Source organism: Anas acuta, chromosome 2, assembly GCF_963932015.1.
Source record: "Anas acuta chromosome 2, bAnaAcu1.1, whole genome shotgun sequence".
NCBI classification, from domain to species: Eukaryota; Metazoa; Chordata; class Aves; order Anseriformes; family Anatidae; genus Anas; species Anas acuta.
The window spans coordinates 147658-165605 of NC_088980.1; the positions used below are offsets into that span (position 1 = coordinate 147658).

General features: G+C 70.6%; 2 long non-coding RNA genes across 3 annotated transcripts in view; both read right to left on the minus strand.

Moving 5' to 3' along the window:
* The window catches only part of LOC137851914 (uncharacterized), a 161077-nt gene that overhangs the window by 123148 nt on the left and 19981 nt on the right, over positions 1-17948 (minus strand). The gene's annotated exons all lie outside the window — the stretch shown is intronic.
* LOC137851913 (uncharacterized) overlaps positions 1-17948 on the minus strand; it is a 108400-nt gene that overhangs the window by 78006 nt on the left and 12446 nt on the right. The window lies entirely within an intron of this gene.

A 17948-nucleotide genomic window follows, 5' to 3' on the forward strand; every position in this document is an offset into this window, starting at 1 on the left:
CGGGCGTCACCGGGCATGAGCTCCCCTCGGCCGCCTGCAGTACCCCTTTTCCACCAGCAGGTGGCGGCAGAGGGGCGCCCTCGGGCGTCACCGGGCATGAGCTCCCGTCGGCCGCCTGCAGTACTCGTTTTCCACCAGCAGGTGGCGGCAGAAGGGCTCCCTCGGGCGTCACCGGGCATGAGCTCTTCCCTGCCGCCTGCAGTACCGCTTTTCCACCAGCAGGTGGCAACAGAGGGGCGCCCTCGGGCGTCACCGGGCATGAGCTCCCCTCGGCCGCCTGCAGTACCCCTTTTCCACCAGCAGGTGGCGGCAGAGGGGCGCCCTCGGGCGTCACCGGGCATGAGCTCCCCTCGGCCGCCTACAGTACTCGTTTTCCACCAGCAGGTGGCGGCAGAGGGGCGCCCTCGGGCGGCAACAGGCATGAGCTCCCCTCGGCCGCCTGCAGTACTCGTTTTCCACCAGCAGGTGGCGGCAGAGGGGCGCCCTCGGGCGTCACCGGGCATGAGCTCCCCTCGGCCGCCTGCAGTACCCCTTTTCCACCAGCAGGTGGCGGCAGAGGGGCGCCCTCGGGCGTCACCGGGCATGAGCTCCCCTCGGCCGCCTGCAGTACTCGTTTTCCACCAGCAGGTGGCGGCAGAGGGGCGCCCTCGGGCGGCAACAGGCATGAGCTCCCCTCGGCCGCCTGCAGTACCCCTTTTCCACCAGCAGCTGGCGGCAGAGGGGCGCCCTCGGGCGTCACCGGGCATGAGCTCCCCTCGGCCGCCTGCAGTACCCCTTTTCCACCAGCAGGTGGCGGCAGAGTGGCGCCCTCGGGCGTCACCGGGCATGAGCTCCCCTCGGCCGCCTGCAGTACCCCTTTTCCACCAGCAGGTGGCGGCAGAGTAGCGCCCTCGGGCGTCACCGAGCATGAGCTCCCCTCGGCCGCCTGCAGTACCCCTTTTCCACCAGCAGGTGGCGGCAGAGGGGCGCCCTCGGGCATCACCGGGCATGAGCTCCCCTCGGCCGCCTGCAGTACCCCTTTTCCACCAGCAGGTGGTGACAGAGGCGCGCCCTCGGGCGGCACCGGGCATGAGCTCCCCTCGGCCGCCTGCAGTACCCCTTTTCCACCAGCAGGTGGCGGCAGAGGGGCGCCCTCGGGCGTCACCGGGCATGAGCTCCCCTCGGCCGCCTGCAGTACCCCTTTTCCACCAGCAGGTGGCGGCAGAGGGGCGCCCTCGGGCGTCACCGGGAATGAGCTCCCCTCGGCCGCCTGCAGTACCCCTTTTCCACCAGCAGCTGGCGGCAGAGGGGCGCCCTCGGGCGTCACCGGGCATGCGCTCCCCTCGGCCGCCTGCAGTACCCCTTTTCCACCAGCAGCTGGCGGCAGAGGGGCGCCCTCGGGCGGCACCGGGCATGAGCTCCCCTCGGCCGCCTGCAGTACCCCTTTTCCACCAGCAGGTGGCGGCAGAGGGGTGCCCTCGGGCGTCACCGGGCATGAGCTCCCCTCGGCCGCCTGCAGTACCCCTTTTCCACCAGCAGGTGGCGGCAGAGGGGCGCCCTCGGGCGGCACCGGGCATGAGCTCCCCTCGGCCGCCTGCAGTACTCGTTTTCCACCAGCAGGTGGCGGCAGAGGGGCGCCCTCGGGTGTCACCGGGCATGAGCTCCCCCCGGCCGCCTGCAGTACCCCTTTTCCACCAGCAGGAGGCGGCCTAACCCTAACCCTAACCTAACCCGGACCCCAACTCCAACCCCAACCCTAACCCTAATGGCGTCCCCACGGCAACCGCACCCCGCACACTTGGTTCCCCCCTCATTTTAGTTCCCCCCGGTGCGCCCCGCAAAAGTGTCCCCCCAGAACCCGCACCCCGCACACTTGGTTCCCCCCTCCTTTTGGTTCCCCCTGGTGCGCCCCGCAAATTTGTCCCCCGGAACCCGAACCCCGCACACTTGGTTCCCCCCTCATTTTGGTTCCCCCCCCCGCTGCGCCCCGCAAATGTGTCCCCCCGGAACCCGAACCCTGCACACTTGGTTCCCCCCTCACTTTGGTTCCCCCCCCGGTACGCCTGGCAAGTGTGTCCCCCCGGAACCCGCACCCCGCACACTTGGTTCCCCCCTCATTTTGGTTCCCCCCCCCCTTGGGTCCCCCCAAGCCCCATGGACCCCCCCCCCTTGGTGCCCCACCCCCCGTCCTACCCGTGCCCGCAGCAGCCGCTCGCGCTCCGCCAGCGCCTCCCGCACCCGACGCTGCATCTCGGCCAGGTGGAGGCAGGCGCTGGGGGGGGGGAATAAATTGGGGGGGGTCTGGGGGCGCATATAGGGGGCGGAGGGGACTGGTTCTCACCTGTAGAACTCGGCGTCGAGCCCCCCCGGGGGCAGCTGCAGGGCCAGGATGCCTGGGGGGGTGCGGGGTGGACATGTTAGCACCGGGCATGAGCTCCCCTCGGCCGCCTGCAGTACCCCTTTTCCACCAGCAGGTGGCGGCAGAGGGGCGCCCTCGGGCGTCACCGGGCATGAGCTCCCCTCGGCCGCCTGCAGTACCCCTTTTCCACCAGCAGGTGGCGGCAGAGGGGCGCCCTCGGGCGTCACCGGGCATGAGCTCTTCTCTGCCGCCTGCAGTACCGCTTTTCCACCAGCAGGTGGCGGCAGAGGGGCGCCCTCGGGCGTCACCGGGCATGAGCTCCCCTCGGCCGCCTGCAGTACTTCTTTTCCACCAGCAGGTGGTGACAGAGGGGCGCCCTCGGGCGGCACCGGGCATGAGCTCCCCTCGGCCGCCTGCAGTACCCCTTTTCCACCAGCAGCTGGCGGCAGAGGGGCGCCCTCGGGCGTCACCGGGCATGAGCTCCCCTCGGCCGCCTGCAGTACCCCTTTTCCACCAGCAGGTGGCGGCAGAGGGGCGCCCTCGGGCGTCACCGGGCATGAGCTCCCCTCGGCCGCCTGCAGTACTCGTTTTCCACCAGCAGGTGGCGGCAGAGGGGCGCCCTCGGGTGTCACCGGGCATGAGCTCCCCCCGGCCGCCTGCAGTACCCCTTTTCCACCAGCAGGAGGCGGCCTAACCCTAACCCTAACCTAACCCGGACCCCAACTCCAACCCCAACCCTAACCCTAATGGCGTCCCCACGGCAACCGCACCCCGCACACTTGGTTCCCCCCTCATTTTAGTTCCCCCCGGTGCGCCCCGCAAAAGTGTCCCCCCAGAACCCGCACCCCGCACACTTGGTTCCCCCCTCCTTTTGGTTCCCCCTGGTGCGCCCCCGCAAATTTGTCCCCCCGGAACCCGAACCCCGCACACTTGGTTCCCCCCTCATTTTGGTTCCCCCCCCGCTGCGCCCCGCAAATGTGTCCCCCCGGAACCCGAACCCCGCACACTTGGTTCCCCCCTCACTTTGGTTCCCCCCCCCCGGTACGCCTGGCAAGTGTGTCCCCCCGGAACCCGCACCCCGCACACTTGGTTCCCCCCTCATTTTGGTTCCCCCCCCCCTTGGGTCCCCCCAAGCCCCATGGACCCCCCCCCCTTGGTGCCCCACCCCCCGTCCTACCCATGCCCGCAGCAGACGCTCGCGCTCCGCCAGCGCCTCCCGCACCCGACGCTGCATCTCGGCCAGGTGGAGGCAGGCGCTGGGGGGGGGGAATAAATTGGGGGGGGTCTGGGGGCGCATATAGGGGGCGGAGGGGACTGGTTCTCACCTGTAGAACTCGGCGTCGAGCCCCCCCGGGGGCAGCTGCAGGGCCAGGATGCCTGGGGGGGTGCGGGGTGGACATATTAGCACCGGGCATGAGCTCCCCTCGGCCGCCTGCAATACCCCTTTTCCACCAGCAGCTGGCGGCAGAGGGGCGCCCTCGGGCGTCACCGGGCATGAGCTCCCCTCGGCCGCCTGCAGTACCCCTTTTCCACCAGCAGGTGGCGGCAGAGGGGCGCCCTCGGGCGTCACCGGGCATGAGCTCCCCTCGGCCGCCTGCAGTACCCCTTTTCCACCAGCAGGTGGCGGCAGAGGGGCGCCCTCGGGCGTCACCGGGCATGAGCTCCCGTCGGCCGCCTGCAGTACCCCTTTTCCACCAGCAGGTGGCGGCAGAGGGGCTCCCTCGGGCGTCACCGGGCATGAGCTCTTCCCTGCCGCCTGCAGTACCGCTTTTCCACCAGCAGGTGGCAACAGAGGGGCGCCCTCGGGCGTCACCGGGCATGAGCTCCCCTCGGCCGCCTGCAGTACCCCTTTTCCACCAGCAGGTGGCGGCAGAGGGGCGCCCTCGGGCGTCACCGGGCATGAGCTCCCCTCGGCCGCCTACAGTACTCGTTTTCCACCAGCAGGTGGCGGCAGAGGGGCGCCCTCGGGCGGCAACAGGCATGAGCTCCCCTCGGCCGCCTGCAGTACTCGTTTTCCACCAGCAGGTGGCGGCAGAGGGGCGCCCTCGGGCGTCACCGGGCATGAGCTCCCCTCGGCCGCCTGCAGTACCCCTTTTCCACCAGCAGGTGGCGGCAGAGGGGCGCCCTCGGGCGTCACCGGGCATGAGCTCCCCTCGGCCGCCTGCAGTACCCCTTTTCCACCAGCAGGTGGCGGCAGAGGGGCGCCCTCGGGCGTCACCGGGCATGAGCTCCCCTCGGCCGCCTGCAGTACCCCTTTTCCACCAGCAGGTGGCGGCAGAGTAGCGCCCTCGGGCGTCACCGGGCATGAGCTCCCCTCGGCCGCCTGCAGTACTCGTTTTCCACCAGCAGGTGGCGGCAGAGGGGCGCCCTCGGGCGGCACCGGGCATGAGCTCCCCTCGGCCGCCTGCAGTACCCCTTTTCCACCAGCAGGTGGCGGCAGAGGGGCGCCCTCGGGCGGCACCGGGCATGAGCTCCCCTCGGCCGCCTGCAGTACTCGTTTTCCACCAGCAGGTGGCGGCAGAGGGGCGCCCTCGGGCGGCAACAGGCATGAGCTCCCCTCGGCCGCCTGCAGTACCCCTTTTCCACCAGCAGCTGGCGGCAGAGGGGCGCCCTCGGGCGTCACCGGGCATGAGCTCCCCTCGGCCGCCTGCAGTACCCCTTTTCCACCAGCAGGTGGCGGCAGAGTGGCGCCCTCGGGCGTCACCGGGCATGAGCTCCCCTCGGCCGCCTGCAGTACCCCTTTTCCACCAGCAGGTGGCGGCAGAGTAGCGCCCTCGGGCGTCACCGGGCATGAGCTCCCCTCGGCCGCCTGCAGTACCCCTTTTCCACCAGCAGGTGGCGGCAGAGGGGCGCCCTCGGGCATCACCGGGCATGAGCTCCCCTCGGCCGCCTGCAGTACCCCTTTTCCACCAGCAGGTGGTGACAGAGGCGCGCCCTCGGGAGGCACCGGGCATGAGCTCCCCTCGGCCGCCTGCAGTACCCCTTTTCCACCAGCAGGTGGCGGCAGAGGGGCGCCCTCGGGCGTCACCGGGAATGAGCTCCCCTCGGCCGCCTGCAGTACCCCTTTTCCACCAGCAGGTTGTTACAGAGGGGCGCCCTCGGGCGTCACCGGGCATGAGCTCCCCTCGGCCGCCTGCAGTACCCCTTTTCCACCAGCAGGTGGCGGCAGAGGGGCGCCCTCGGGCGTCACCGGGAATGAGCTCCCCTCGGCCGCCTGCAGTACCCCTTTTCCACCAGCAGCTGGCGGCAGAGGGGCGCCCTCGGGCGTCACCGGGCATGCGCTCCCCTCGGCCGCCTGCAGTACCCCTTTTCCACCAGCAGCTGGCGGCAGAGGGGCGCCCTCGGGCGGCACCGGGCATGAGCTCCCCTCGGCCGCCTGCAGTACCCCTTTTCCACCAGCAGGTGGCGGCAGAGGGGTGCCCTCGGGCGTCACCGGGCATGAGCTCCCCTCGGCCGCCTGCAGTACCCCTTTTCCACCAGCAGGTGGCGGCAGAGGGGCGCCCTCGGGCGGCACCGGGCATGAGCTCCCCTCGGCCGCCTGCAGTACTCGTTTTCCACCAGCAGGTGGCGGCAGAGGGGCGCCCTCGGGTGTCACCGGGCATGAGCTCCCCCCGGCCGCCTGCAGTACCCCTTTTCCACCAGCAGGAGGCGGCCTAACCCTAACCCTAACCTAACCCGGACCCCAACTCCAACCCCAACCCTAACCCTAATGGCGTCCCCACGGCAACCGCACCCCGCACACTTGGTTCCCCCCTCATTTTAGTTCCCCCCGGTGCGCCCCGCAAAAGTGTCCCCCCAGAACCCGCACCCCGCACACTTGGTTCCCCCCTCCTTTTGGTTCCCCCTGGTGCGCCCCGCAAATTTGTCCCCCCGGAACCCGAACCCCGCACACTTGGTTCCCCCCTCATTTTGGTTCCCCCCCCCGCTGCGCCCCGCAAATGTGTCCCCCCGGAACCCGAACCCCGCACACTTGGTTCCCCCCTCACTTTGGTTCCCCCCCCCGGTACGCCTGGCAAGTGTGTCCCCCCGGAACCCGCACCCCGCACACTTGGTTCCCCCCTCATTTTGGTCCCCCCCCCCCTTGGGTCCCCCCAAGCCCCATGGACCCCCCCCCCTTGGTGCCCCACCCCCCGTCCTACCCGTGCCCGCAGCAGCCGCTCGCGCTCCGCCAGCGCCTCCCGCACCCGACGCTGCATCTCGGCCAGGTGGAGGCAGGCGCTGGGGGGGGGGAATAAATTGGGGGGGGTCTGGGGGCGCATATAGGGGGCGGAGGGGACTGGTTCTCACCTGTAGAACTCGGCGTCGAGCCCCCCCGGGGGCAGCTGCAGGGCCAGGATGCCTGGGGGGGTGCGGGGTGGACATGTTAGCACCGGGCATGAGCTCCCCTCGGCCGCCTGCAGTACCCCTTTTCCACCAGCAGGTGGCGGCAGAGGGGCGCCCTCGGGCGTCACCGGGCATGAGCTCCCCCCGGCCGCCTGCAGTACCCCTTTTCCACCAGCAGGTGGCGGCAGAGGGGCGCCCTCGGGCGGCACCGGGCATGAGCTCCCCTCGGCCGCCTGCAGTACTCGTTTTCCACCAGCAGGTGGCGGCAGAGGGGCGCCCTCGGGTGTCACCGGGCATGAGCTCCCCCCGGCCGCCTGCAGTACCCCTTTTCCACCAGCAGGAGGCGGCCTAACCCTAACCCTAACCTAACCCGGACCCCAACTCCAACCCCAACCCTAACCCTAATGGCGTCCCCACGGCAACCGCACCCCGCACACTTGGTTCCCCCCTCATTTTAGTTCCCCCCGGTGCGCCCCGCAAAAGTGTCCCCCCAGAACCCGCACCCCGCACACTTGGTTCCCCCCTCCTTTTGGTTCCCCCTGGTGCGCCCCGCAAATTTGTCCCCCCGGAACCCGAACCCCGCACACTTGGTTCCCCCCTCATTTTGGTTCCCCCCCCCCGCTGCGCCCCGCAAATGTGTCCCCCCGGAACCCGAACCCCGCACACTTGGTTCCCCCCTCACTTTGGTTCCCCCCCCGGTACGCCTGGCAAGTGTGTCCCCCCGGAACCCGCACCCCGCACACTTGGTTCCCCCCTCATTTTGGTTCCCCCCCCCCTTGGGTCCCCCCAAGCCCCATGGACCCCCCCCCCTTGGTGCCCCACCCCCCGTCCTACCCGTGCCCGCAGCAGCCGCTCGCGCTCCGCCAGCGCCTCCCGCACCCGACGCTGCATCTCGGCCAGGTGGAGGCAGGCGCTGGGGGGGGGGAATAAATTGGGGGGGGTCTGGGGGCGCATATAGGGGGCGGAGGGGACTGGTTCTCACCTGTAGAACTCGGCGTCGAGCCCCCCCGGGGGCAGCTGCAGGGCCAGGATGCCTGGGGGGGTGCGGGGTGGACATGTTAGCACCGGGCATGAGCTCCCCTCGGCCGCCTGCAGTACCCCTTTTCCACCAGCAGGTGGCGGCAGAGGGGCGCCCTCGGGCGTCACCGGGCATGAGCTCCCCTCGGCCGCCTGCAGTACCCCTTTTCCACCAGCAGGTGGCGGCAGAGGGGCGCCCTCGGGCGTCACCGGGCATGAGCTCCCCTCGGCCGCCTGCAATACCCCTTTTCCACCAGCAGCTGGCGGCAGAGGGGCGCCCTCGGGCGTCACCGGGCATGAGCTCCACTCGGCCGCCTGCAGTACCCCTTTTCCACCAGCAGGTGGCGGCAGAGGGGCGCCCTCGGGCGTCACCGGGCATGAGCTCCCCTCGGCCGCCTGCAGAACCCCTTTTCCACCAGCAGGTGGCGGCAGAGGGGCGCCCTCGGGCGTCACCGGGCATGAGCTCCCCTCGGCCGCCTGCAGTACTCGTTTTCCACCAGCAGGTGGCGGCAGAGGGGCGCCCTCGGGCGTCACCGGGCATGAGCTCTTCTCTGCCGCCTGCAGTACCGCTTTTCCACCAGCAGGTGGCGGCAGAGGGGCGCCCTCGGGCGTCACCGGGCATGAGCTCCCCTCGGCCGCCTGCAGTACTTCTTTTCCACCAGCAGGTGGTGACAGAGGGGCGCCCTCGGGCGGCACCGGGCATGAGCTCCCCTCGGCCGCCTGCAGTACCCCTTTTCCACCAGCAGCTGGCGGCAGAGGGGCGCCCTCGGGCATCACCGGGCATGAGCTCCCCTCGGCCGCCTGCAGTACCCCTTTTCCACCAGCAGGTGGCGGCAGAGGGGCGCCCTCGGGCGGCACCGGGCATGAGCTCCCCTCGGCCGCCTGCAGTACTCGTTTTCCACCAGCAGGTGGCGGCAGAGGGGCGCCCTCGGGTGTCACCGGGCATGAGCTCCCCCCGGCCGCCTGCAGTACCCCTTTTCCACCAGCAGGAGGCGGCCTAACCCTAACCCTAACCTAACCCGGACCCCAACTCCAACCCCAACCCTAACCCTAATGGCGTCCCCACGGCAACCGCACCCCGCACACTTGGTTCCCCCCTCATTTTAGTTCCCCCCGGTGCGCCCCGCAAAAGTGTCCCCCCAGAACCCGCACCCCGCACACTTGGTTCCCCCCTCCTTTTGGTTCCCCCTGGTGCGCCCCGCAAATTTGTCCCCCCGGAACCCGAACCCCGCACACTTGGTTCCCCCCTCATTTTGGTTCCCCCCCCGCTGCGCCCCGCAAATGTGTCCCCCCGGAACCCGAACCCCGCACACTTGGTTCCCCCCTCACTTTGGTTCCCCCCCCCCGGTACGCCTGGCAAGTGTGTCCCCCCGGAACCCGCACCCCGCACACTTGGTTCCCCCCTCATTTTGGTTCCCCCCCCCCTTGGGTCCCCCCAAGCCCCATGGACCCCCCCCCCTTGGTGCCCCACCCCCCGTCCTACCCATGCCCGCAGCAGACGCTCGCGCTCCGCCAGCGCCTCCCGCACCCGACGCTGCATCTCGGCCAGGTGGAGGCAGGCGCTGGGGGGGGGGAATAAATTGGGGGGGGTCTGGGGGCGCATATAGGGGGCGGAGGGGACTGGTTCTCACCTGTAGAACTCGGCGTCGAGCCCCCCCGGGGGCAGCTGCAGGGCCAGGATGCCTGGGGGGGTGCGGGGTGGACATATTAGCACCGGGCATGAGCTCCCCTCGGCCGCCTGCAATACCCCTTTTCCACCAGCAGCTGGCGGCAGAGGGGCGCCCTCGGGCGTCACCGGGCATGAGCTCCCCTCGGCCGCCTGCAGTACCCCTTTTCCACCAGCAGGTGGCGGCAGAGGGGCGCCCTCGGGCGTCACCGGGCATGAGCTCCCCTCGGCCGCCTGCAGTACCCCTTTTCCACCAGCAGGTGGCGGCAGAGGGGCGCCCTCGGGCGTCACCGGGCATGAGCTCCCGTCGGCCGCCTGCAGTACTCGTTTTCCACCAGCAGGTGGCGGCAGAGGGGCTCCCTCGGGCGTCACCGGGCATGAGCTCTTCCCTGCCGCCTGCAGTACCGCTTTTCCACCAGCAGGTGGCAACAGAGGGGCGCCCTCGGGCGTCACCGGGCATGAGCTCCCCTCGGCCGCCTGCAGTACCCCTTTTCCACCAGCAGGTGGCGGCAGAGGGGCGCCCTCGGGCGTCACCGGGCATGAGCTCCCCTCGGCCGCCTGCAGTACTCGTTTTCCACCAGCAGGTGGCGGCAGAGGGGCGCCCTCGGGCGTCACCGGGCATGAGCTCCCCTCGGCCGCCTGCAGTACCCCTTTTCCACCAGCAGGTGGCGGCAGAGGGGCGCCCTCGGGCGGCAACAGGCATGAGCTCCCCTCGGCCGCCTGCAGTACCCCTTTTCCACCAGCAGCTGGCGGCAGAGGGGCGCCCTCGGGCGTCACCGGGCATGAGCTCCCCTCGGCCGCCTGCAGTACCCCTTTTCCACCAGCAGGTGGCGGCAGAGTGGCGCCCTCGGGCGTCACCGGGCATGAGCTCCCCTCGGCCGCCTGCAGTACCCCTTTTCCACCAGCAGGTGGCGGCAGAGTAGCGCCCTCGGGCGTCACCGGGCATGAGCTCCCCTCGGCCGCCTGCAGTACCCCCTTTTCCACCAGCAGGTGGCGGCAGAGGGGCGCCCTCGGGCATCACCGGGCATGAGCTCCCCTCGGCCGCCTGCAGTACCCCTTTTCCACCAGCAGGTGGTGACAGAGGCGCGCCCTCGGGCGGCACCGGGCATGAGCTCCCCTCGGCCGCCTGCAGTACCCCTTTTCCACCAGCAGGTGGCGGCAGAGGGGCGCCCTCGGGCGTCACCGGGCATGAGCTCCCCTCGGCCGCCTGCAGTACCCCTTTTCCACCAGCAGGTGGCGGCAGAGGGGCGCCCTCGGGCGTCACCGGGAATGAGCTCCCCTCGGCCGCCTGCAGTACCCCTTTTCCACCAGCAGCTGGCGGCAGAGGGGCGCCCTCGGGCGTCACCGGGCATGCGCTCCCCTCGGCCGCCTGCAGTACCCCTTTTCCACCAGCAGGTGGCGGCAGAGGGGTGCCCTCGGGCGTCACCGGGCATGAGCTCCCCTCGGCCGCCTGCAGTACCCCTTTTCCACCAGCAGGTGGCGGCAGAGGGGCGCCCTCGGGCGTCACCGGGCATGAGCTCCCCTCGGCCGCCTGCAGTACTCGTTTTCCACCAGCAGGTGGCGGCAGAGGGGCGCCCTCGGGTGTCACCGGGCATGAGCTCCCCCCGGCCGCCTGCAGTACCCCTTTTCCACCAGCAGGAGGCGGCCTAACCCTAACCCTAACCTAACCCGGACCCCAACTCCAACCCCAACCCTAACCCTAATGGCGTCCCCACGGCAACCGCACCCCGCACACTTGGTTCCCCCCTCATTTTAGTTCCCCCCGGTGCGCCCCGCAAAAGTGTCCCCCCAGAACCCGCACCCCGCACACTTGGTTCCCCCCTCCTTTTGGTTCCCCCTGGTGCGCCCCGCAAATTTGTCCCCCCGGAACCCGAACCCCGCACACTTGGTTCCCCCCTCATTTTGGTTCCCCCCCCCGCTGCGCCCCGCAAATGTGTCCCCCCGGAACCCGAACCCCGCACACTTGGTTCCCCCCTCACTTTGGTTCCCCCCCCGGTACGCCTGGCAAGTGTGTCCCCCCGGAACCCGTACCCCGCACACTTGGTTCCCCCCTCATTTTGGTTCCCCCCCCCCTTGGGTCCCCCCAAGCCCCATGGACCCCCCCCCCTTGGTGCCCCACCCCCCGTCCTACCCGTGCCCGCAGCAGCCGCTCGCGCTCCGCCAGCGCCTCCCGCACCCGACGCTGCATCTCGGCCAGGTGGAGGCAGGCGCTGGGGGGGGGGAATAAATTGGGGGGGGTCTGGGGGCGCATATAGGGGGCGGAGGGGACTGGTTCTCACCTGTAGAACTCGGCGTCGAGCCCCCCCGGGGGCAGCTGCAGGGCCAGGATGCCTGGGGGGGTGCGGGGTGGACATGTTAGCACCAGGCATGAGCTCCCCTCGGCCGCCTGCAGTACCCCTTTTCCACCAGCAGGTGGCGGCAGAGGGGCGCCCTCGGGCGGCACCGGGCATGAGCTCCCCTCGGCCGCCTGCAGTACCCCTTTTCCACCAGCAGGTGGCGGCAGAGGGGCGCCCTCGGGCGGCACCGGGCATGAGCTCCCCTCGGCCGCCTGCAGTACCCGTTTTCCAACAGCAGGTGGCGGCAGAGGGGCGCCCTCGGGCGTCACCGGGCATGAGCTCCCCTCGGCCGCCTGCAGTACCCGTTTTTCCACCAGCAGGTTGCGGCAGAGGGGCGCCCTCGGGCGGCACCGGACATGAGCTCCCCTCGGCCGCCTGCAGTACTCGTTTTCCACCAGCAGGAGGCGGCCTAACCCTAACCCTAACCTAACCCGGACCCCAACTCCAACCCCAACCCTAACCCTAATGGCGTCCCCACGGCAACCGCACCCCGCACACTTGGTTCCCCCCTCATTTTAGTTCCCCCCGGTGCGCCCCGCAAAAGTGTCCCCCCAGAACCCGCACCCCGCACACTTGGTTCCCCCCTCCTTTTGGTTCCCCCTGGTGCGCCCCGCAAATTTGTCCCCCCGGAACCCGAACCCCGCACACTTGGTTCCCCCCTCATTTTGGTTCCCCCCCCGCTGCGCCCCGCAAATGTGTCCCCCCGGAACCCGAACCCCGCACACTTGGTTCCCCCCTCACTTTGGTTCCCCCCCCCCGGTACGCCTGGCAAGTGTGTCCCCCCGGAACCCGCACCCCGCACACTTGGTTCCCCCCTCATTTTGGTTCCCCCCCCCCTTGGGTCCCCCCAAGCCCCATGGACCCCCCCCCCTTGGTGCCCCACCCCCCGTCCTACCCATGCCCGCAGCAGACGCTCGCGCTCCGCCAGCGCCTCCCGCACCCGACGCTGCATCTCGGCCAGGTGGAGGCAGGCGCTGGGGGGGGGGAATAAATTGGGGGGGGTCTGGGGGCGCATATAGGGGGCGGAGGGGACTGGTTCTCACCTGTAGAACTCGGCGTCGAGCCCCCCCGGGGGCAGCTGCAGGGCCAGGATGCCTGGGGGGGTGCGGGGTGGACATATTAGCACCGGGCATGAGCTCCCCTCGGCCGCCTGCAATACCCCTTTTCCACCAGCAGCTGGCGGCAGAGGGGCGCCCTCGGGCGTCACCGGGCATGAGCTCCCCTCGGCCGCCTGCAGTACCCCTTTTCCACCAGCAGGTGGCGGCAGAGGGGCGCCCTCGGGCGTCACCGGGCATGAGCTCCCCTCGGCCGCCTGCAGTACCCCTTTTCCACCAGCAGGTGGCGGCAGAGGGGCGCCCTCGGGCGTCACCGGGCATGAGCTCCCGTCGGCCGCCTGCAGTACTCGTTTTCCACCAGCAGGTGGCGGCAGAGGGGCTCCCTCGGGCGTCACCGGGCATGAGCTCTTCCCTGCCGCCTGCAGTACCGCTTTTCCACCAGCAGGTGGCAACAGAGGGGCGCCCTCGGGCGTCACCGGGCATGAGCTCCCCTCGGCCGCCTGCAGTACCCCTTTTCCACCAGCAGGTGGCGGCAGAGGGGCGCCCTCGGGCGTCACCGGGCATGAGCTCCCCTCGGCCGCCTGCAGTACTCGTTTTCCACCAGCAGGTGGCGGCAGAGGGGCGCCCTCGGGCGTCACCGGGCATGAGCTCCCCTCGGCCGCCTGCAGTACCCCTTTTCCACCAGCAGGTGGCGGCAGAGGGGCGCCCTCGGGCGGCAACAGGCATGAGCTCCCCTCGGCCGCCTGCAGTACCCCTTTTCCACCAGCAGCTGGCGGCAGAGGGGCGCCCTCGGGCGTCACCGGGCATGAGCTCCCCTCGGCCGCCTGCAGTACCCCTTTTCCACCAGCAGGTGGCGGCAGAGTGGCGCCCTCGGGCGTCACCGGGCATGAGCTCCCCTCGGCCGCCTGCAGTACCCCTTTTCCACCAGCAGGTGGCGGCAGAGTAGCGCCCTCGGGCGTCACCGGGCATGAGCTCCCCTCGGCCGCCTGCAGTACCCCTTTTCCACCAGCAGGTGGCGGCAGAGGGGCGCCCTCGGGCATCACCGGGCATGAGCTCCCCTCGGCCGCCTGCAGTACCCCTTTTCCACCAGCAGGTGGTGACAGAGGGGCGCCCTCGGGCGGCACCGGGCATGAGCTCCCCTCGGCCGCCTGCAGTACCCCTTTTCCACCAGCAGGTGGCGGCAGAGGGGCGCCCTCGGGCGTCACCGGGCATGAGCTCCCCTCGGCCGCCTGCAGTACCCCTTTTCCACCAGCAGGTGGCGGCAGAGGGGCGCCCTCGGGCGTCACCGGGAATGAGCTCCCCTCGGCCGCCTGCAGTACCCCTTTTCCACCAGCAGCTGGCGGCAGAGGGGCGCCCTCGGGCGTCACCGGGCATGCGCTCCCCTCGGCCGCCTGCAGTACCCCTTTTCCACCAGCAGCTGGCGGCAGAGGGGCGCCCTCGGGCGGCACCGGGCATGAGCTCCCCTCGGCCGCCTGCAGTACCCCTTTTCCACCAGCAGGTGGCGGCAGAGGGGTGCCCTCGGGCGTCACCGGGCATGAGCTCCCCTCGGCCGCCTGCAGTACCCCTTTTCCACCAGCAGGTGGCGGCAGAGGGGCGCCCTCGGGCGGCACCGGGCATGAGCTCCCCTCGGCCGCCTGCAGTACTCGTTTTCCACCAGCAGGTGGCGGCAGAGGGGCGCCCTCGAGTGTCACCGGGCATGAGCTCCCCCCGGCCGCCTGCAGTACCCCTTTTCCACCAGCAGGAGGCGGCCTAACCCTAACCCTAACCTAACCCGGACCCCAACTCCAACCCCAACCCTAACCCTAATGGCGTCCCCACGGCAACCGCACCCCGCACACTTGGTTCCCCCCTCATTTTAGTTCCCCCCGGTGCGCCCCGCAAAAGTGTCCCCCCAGAACCCGCACCCCGCACACTTGGTTCCCCCCTCCTTTTGGTTCCCCCTGGTGCGCCCCGCAAATTTGTCCCCCCGGAACCCGAACCCCGCACACTTGGTTCCCCCCTCATTTTGGTTCCCCCCCCCGCTGCGCCCCGCAAATGTGTCCCCCCGGAACCCGAACCCCGCACACTTGGTTCCCCCCTCACTTTGGTTCCCCCCCCGGTACGCCTGGCAAGTGTGTCCCCCCGGAACCCGCACCCCGCACACTTGGTTCCCCCCTCATTTTGGTTCCCCCCCCCCTTGGGTCCCCCCAAGCCCCATGGACCCCCCCCCCTTGGTGCCCCACCCCCCGTCCTACCCGTGCCCGCAGCAGCCGCTCGCGCTCCGCCAGCGCCTCCCGCACCCGACGCTGCATCTCGGCCAGGTGGAGGCAGGCGCTGGGGGGGGGGAATAAATTGGGGGGGGTCTGGGGGCGCATATAGGGGGCGGAGGGGACTGGTTCTCACCTGTAGAACTCGGCGTCGAGCCCCCCCGGGGGCAGCTGCAGGGCCAGGATGCCTGGGGGGGTGCGGGGTGGACATGTTAGCACCGGGCATGAGCTCCCCTCGGCCGCCTGCAGTACCCCTTTTCCACCAGCAGGTGGCGGCAGAGGGGCGCCCTCGGGCGGCACCGGGCATGAGCTCCCCTCGGCCGCCTGCAGTACCCCTTTTCCACCAGCAGGTGGCGGCAGAGGGGCGCCCTCGGGCGGCACCGGGCATGAGCTCCCCTCGGCCGCCTGCAGTACCCGTTTTCCAACAGCAGGTGGCGGCAGAGGGGCGCCCTCGGGCGTCACCGGGCATGAGCTCCCCTCGGCCGCCTGCAGTACCCGTTTTTCCACCAGCAGGTTGCGGCAGAGGGGCGCCCTCGGGCGGCACCGGACATGAGCTCCCCTCGGCCGCCTGCAGTACTCGTTTTCCACCAGCAGGTGGCGGCAGAGGGGCGCCCTCGGGCGTCACCGGGCATGAGCTCCCCTCGGCCGCCTGCAGTACTCGTTTTCCACCAGCAGGTGGCGGCAGAGGGGCGCCCTCGGGCGTCACCGGGCATGAGCTCCCCTCGGCCGCCTGCAGTATCCCTTTTCCACCAGCAGGTGGCGGCAGAGGGGCGCCCTCGGGCGTCACCGGGCATGAGCTCCCCTCGGCCGCCTGCAGTACTCGTTTTCCACCAGCAGGTGGCGGCAGAGGGGCGCCCTCGGGCGTCACCGGGCATGAGCTCCCCTCGGCCGCCTGCAGTACCCCTTTTCCACCAGCAGGTGGCGGCAGAGGGGCGCCCTCGGGCGTCACCGGGCATGAGCTCCACACGGCCGCCTGCAGTACTCGTTTTCCACCAGCAGGTGGCGGCAGAGGGGCGCCCTCGGGCGGCACCGGGCATGAGCTCCCCTCGGCCGCCTGCAGTACCCCTTTTCCACCAGCAGGTGGCGGCAGAGGGGCGCCCTCGGGCGTCACCGGGCATGAGCTCCCCTCGGCCGCCTGCAGTACCCCTTTTCCACCAGCAGCTGGCGGCAGAGGGGCGCCCTCGGGCGGCACCGGGCATGAGCTCCCCTCGGCCGCCTGCAGTACCCCTTTTCCACCAGCAGGTGGCGGCAGAGGGGCGCCCTCGGGCGGCACCGGGCATGAGCTCCCCTCGGCCGCCTGCAGTACCCCTTTTCCACCAGCAGGTGGCGGCAGAGGGGCGCCCTCGGGCGGCACCGGGCATGAGCTCCCCTCGGCCGCCTGCAGTACCCCTTTTCCACCAGCAGGTGGCGGCAGAGGGGCGCCCTCGGGCGTCACCGGGCATGAGCCCCCCTCGGCCGCCTGCAGTACCCCTTTTCCACCAGCAGGTGACGGCAGAGGGGCGCCCTCGGGCGTCACCGGGCATGAGCTCCCCTCGGCCGCCTGCAGTACCCCTTTTCCACCAGCAGGTGGAGGCAGAGGGGCGCCCTCGGGCGTCACCGGGCATGAGCTCCCCTCGGCCGCCTGCAGTACTCGTTTTCCACCAGCAGGTGGCGGCAGAGGGGCGCCCTCGGGCGTCACCGGGCATGAGCTCCCCTCGGCCGCCTGCAGTACTCGTTTTCCACCAGCAGGTGGCGGCAGAGGGGCGCCCTCGGGCGTCACCGGGCATGAGCTCCCCTCGGCCGCCTGCAGTACCCCTTTTCCACCAGCAGGTGGCGGCAGAGGGGCGCCCTCGGGCGTCACCGGGCATGAGCTCCCCTCGGCCGCCTGCAGTACCCCTTTTCCACCAGCAGGTGGCGGCAGAGGGGCGCCCTCGGGCGTCACCGGGCATGAGCTCCCCTCGGCCGCCTGCAGTACCCCTTTTCCACCAGCAGGTGGCGGCAGAGGGGCGCCCTCGGGCGTCACCGGGCATGAGCTCCCCCCGGCCGCCTGCAGTACCCCTTTTCCACCAGCAGGGGGCGGCCTAATACTAACCCTAACCTAACCCGAACCCCAACTCCAACCCCAACCTTAACCCTAATGGCGTCCCCCCGGCAACCGCACCCCGCACACTTGGTTCCCCCCTCATTTTGGTTCCCTCCCCGGTGCGCCCCGCAAATGTGTCCCCCCGGAACCCGAACCCCGCACACTTGGTTCCTCCCTCATTTTGGTTCCCCCCCCCCTTGGGGTCCCCCCAAGCCCCATGGACCCCCCCCCCTTGGTGCCCCACCCCCCGTCCTACCCGTGCCCGCAGCAGCCGCTCGCGCTCCGCCAGCGCCTCCCGCACCCGACGCTGCATCTCGGCCAGGTGGAGGCAGGCGCTGGGGGGGGGGAATAAATTGGGGGGGGGCTGGGGGCGCATATAGGGGGCGGAGGGGACTGGTTCTCACCTGTAGAACTCGGCGTCGAGCCCCCCCGGGAGCACCAGCAGGGCCAGGATGCCTGGGGGGGTGCGGGGGGGACATGTTAGCACCGGGCATGAGCTCCCCTCGGCCGCCTGCAGTACCCCTTTTCCACCAGCAGGTGGCGGCAGAGGGGCGCCCTCGGGCGTCGCCGGGCATGAGCTCCCCTCGGCCATCTACAATACTCGTTTTACACCAGCAGGTGGCGGCAGAGGGGCGCCCTCGGGCGTCACCGGGCATGAGCTCCCCTCGGCCATCTGCAATACTCGTTTTCCACCAGCAGGTGGCGGCAGAGGGGCGCCCTCGGGCGTCACCGGGCATGAGCTCCCCTCGGCCGCCTGCAGTACCCCTTTTCCACCAGCAGGTGGCGGCAGAGGGGCGCCCTCGGGCGTCACCGGGCATGAGCTCCCCTCGGCCGCCTGCAGTACCCCTTTTCCACCAGCAGGTGGCGGCAGAGGGGCGCCCTCGGGCGTCACCGGGCATGAGCTC